The sequence below is a fragment of the Lolium perenne genome, chromosome 5, assembly GCF_019359855.2.
Source record: "Lolium perenne isolate Kyuss_39 chromosome 5, Kyuss_2.0, whole genome shotgun sequence".
Lineage (NCBI taxonomy): Eukaryota > Viridiplantae > Streptophyta > Magnoliopsida > Poales > Poaceae > Lolium > Lolium perenne.
Genome location: NC_067248.2, coordinates 85,883,159 through 85,886,887, shown reverse-complemented (window position 1 = coordinate 85,886,887; position 3,729 = coordinate 85,883,159).

Below are 3,729 nucleotides of genomic sequence, written 5' to 3'. Positions count from 1 at the left end.
TGATGAGGAGGGAGTAATTCACCCCCGGGGCTGAGGGCTCCGCTGTAGCTATGTGGTTCATCTCTCTCTTTATGTGATCTAGTTGAATATCGTCTATGTGCTACTCTAGTGATGTTATTAAAGTACTCTATTCCTCCTCCATGTGTGTAAAGGTGATAGTGTGTGCACCGTGTGAGTACTTGGCGTAGGCTATGATTATGATCTCTTGTAGATTATGAAGTTAATTATTGCTATGATGGTATTGATGTGTATTATTCCTCCTACATATGCATGATGGTGACAGTGTGCATGCTATGTTAGTTCTTGGTGTAATTATGTTGATCTATCTTGCACTCTAAGGTTATTTAAATATGAACATTGCATTGTGGAGCTTGTTAACTCCGGCATTGAGGGTTCGTGTAATCCTACGCAATGTGTTCATCATCCAACAAAAGGGTGTAGAGTAGTCCTATTATGTGATCATTGTTGAGAGTGTCCACTAGTGAAAGCAGGATCCCTAGGCCTTGCTTCCAAGCATCGAATCTCCGTTTGTTTACTGTTTTGTTGCATGTTTACTCGCTGCCATATTTTATTCAGATTGCTATTACCACTCATATACATCCATATTACTTGTATTTCACTATCTCTTCGCCGAACTAGTACACCTATACACCTGACAAGTGTATTTGGTGTGTTGGGGACACAAGAGACTTCTTGCTTTGTGATTACAGGGTTGCATGAGAGGGATATCTTTGACCTCTTCCTCCCTGAGTTCGATAAACCTTGGGTAATCCACTTAAGGGAAACTTGCTACTGTTCTACAAACCTCTGCTCTTGGAGGCCCAACACTGTCTACAAGAATAGAAGCACCCGTAGACATCAGACACAAATGGCATGGGTTTTGGATCAAGGTGTTTGGATGCACGAGAAGCATTTCCTCTCAGTACAAGGTTTGGGCTAGCAAGGTTGTTTGAAGCAAACACAAGTATGAACAGGTACAACAAAACTCACACAAGAACATATTGCAAGCATTATAAGGCTCTACACTGTCTTCCTTGTTGTTCAAACACTTTACCCGAAAATATCTAGACTTAGAGAGACCAATCATGCAAACCAAATTAAACAATCTCTACGGTAGTTCTTCATTAATAGATTAAACTACATGATGCAAGAGCTTAAACATGATCTATGAGAGCTCAAACAATTGCCAAGTCGCCAAACCATATGCAGCATTTTCTGATTCCAACCAAATAGCAATTTAACGAAGCAATTTCAGCCTTCGCCATGAACATTAAAGCACAATTATGAACACAAGTGTTCCATATGAAAAAGCGGAGCGTAATATCTCCAATATAAGAATGGTGGGATCCAACTTTATTCAAACCCAAACAAAAATAAAAGCAAACCGACGCTCCAAGTAAAGAACATAGGATGTGATGGAATAAAAATATAGTTTCACTAGAAGTGACCTGATAATGTTGTCGATGAAGAAGGGGATGCCTTGGGCATCCCCAAGCTTAGATGCTTGAGTCTTCTTAAAATATGCAGGGATGAACCACCGGGGCATTCCCAAGCTTAGACCTTTCACTCTTCTTGATCATAGTATATCATCCTCTTCTCTTGACCCTTGAAAACTTCCTTCACACAAACTTCAAGCAAACTCATTAGAGGGTTAGTGCATAACCAAAAATTCACACATTCAGAGGTGACACAATCATTCTTAACACTTCTGTACATTGCACAAAGCTTCTGAAAATTAATGGAACAAAGAAACTCATTCAACATAGCAAAAGCGGCAATGCGAAATAAAAGACAGAATCTGTCAAAAACAGGACAGTCCGTAAAGATGAATCTGGCAGGGGCACTTAACTTGCTCAAATGGAAAAACTAAAAACTAATGAAAGTTGGGTACATATATGAGGATCACGCTCGTAAATTTGCAGATTTTTTCGATTTTTTTACAGAGACTTCTGCGAGAATTCGTGACAGACAGCAATGTTGTTTCTGCGCAGCGATCCAAATCTATCATCAACTTTAACATAGAAACTTTACTTGGCACAAAAACATGATAAGGAGAGGTTGCTACAGTAGTAAACAACTTCCAAGACTCAACAATACAGTAAATAAAATGAAACATGGATTATCTCCCAAGAAGTGCTTTTCTTTAACGCCTTTCAGCTAGGCGCAGAAAGTGCAAATCAAGTAAATCAAGAGAAGAAGCATCAACATCATAGCTTGTTCTAATAATAGAATCAAAAGGCAACTTCATTCTCTTTCTAGGGAAGTGTTCCATACCTTTCTTGAGAGGAAATTGATATTTAATATTACCTTCCTTCATATCAATAACAACACCAACAGTTCGAAGAAAAGGTCTTCCCAACACAATAGGACAAGATGCATTGCATTCGATATCCAAGACAACAAAATCAACGGGGACAAGGTTATTGTTAACCGTAATGCGAACATTATCAATCCTCCCCAAAGGTTTCTTTTTAACATTATCGGCAAGATTAACATCCAAATAACAATTCTTCAATGGTGGCAAGTCAAGCTTATCATAAATCTTTTTAGGCATAACAGAAATACTTGCACCAAGATCACATAAAGCATTACATTCAAAGTCATTGAATTTCATTTTAATGATGGGCTCCCAACCATCTTCTAGCTTCCTAGGGATAGAAGCTTCAAGTCTTAATTTCTCTTCCCTAGCTTTAATGAGAGCATTTGTAATATGTTTTGTAAAGGCTAAATTTATAGTACTAGCATTGGGACTTCTAGAAAGTTTTTGTAAGAATTTTATAACTTCAGTAATATGACAATCATCAAAATCTACACCATTATGTTCTACAGCAATGGAATCATTGTCACCAATATTTTGAAAAATTTCAGCAGTTTTATCACAAACAACAGTTTCAGCAGTTTCAGGCAATTTTGTATGCTTTGCACTAGGAGTAGAAACATTGCAAACACCAATTATTTTAACATTGCAAAGAAAGCAACCAATCTTTAGCTCTTCCTCTTAATGAGAAAGGAAACAATTTCAGTTTTATAATATCACCATGTATATCCTTATACTTTTGCATTTCACAAAGTTCAACAAAATTATTAAGATGGGCAGCAGCATCATCAGTACTAACACCAGAAAATTGCTCTCTCATAACAAGATTCAGTAAAGCAGGTTTAATTTCATAGAATTCTGATGTAGTAGCAGGTGGAGCAATAGGGGTACATATAAAATCATTATTATTTGTGCTAGTGAAATCACACAACTTAGTATTTTCAGGAGTCCCCATTATAACAGTAGTAAAGTAAACTAGGCAAATAAAGTAAAGACAAGTAACTAATTTTTTTGTGTTTTTGGTATAGAGCTAGTAAATAAGACAATAAGTAAAGTAACTAATTTTTTTGTGTTTTTAGTATGTAGCAAACAAGACAGTAAATAAAATAAAGTAAATCAAGACAAAAACAAAGTAAAGAGATTGGAAGTGGAGACTCCCCTTGCAGCGTGTCTGGATCTCCCCGGCAACGGCGCCAGAAATTTAAGCCTTGATGCGCGTAGATATACACGTCCGTTGGGAACCCCAAGAGGAAGGTATGATGCGCACAGCGGCAAGTTTCCCTCAGTATGAAACCAAGGTTATCGAACCAGTAGGAGCCAAGAAGCACGTGAAGATTGTTGGTGGAGGAATGTAGTGCGGCGCAACACCAGTGAAACCGGCGCCAACGTGGAACCTGCACAACACAATCAAA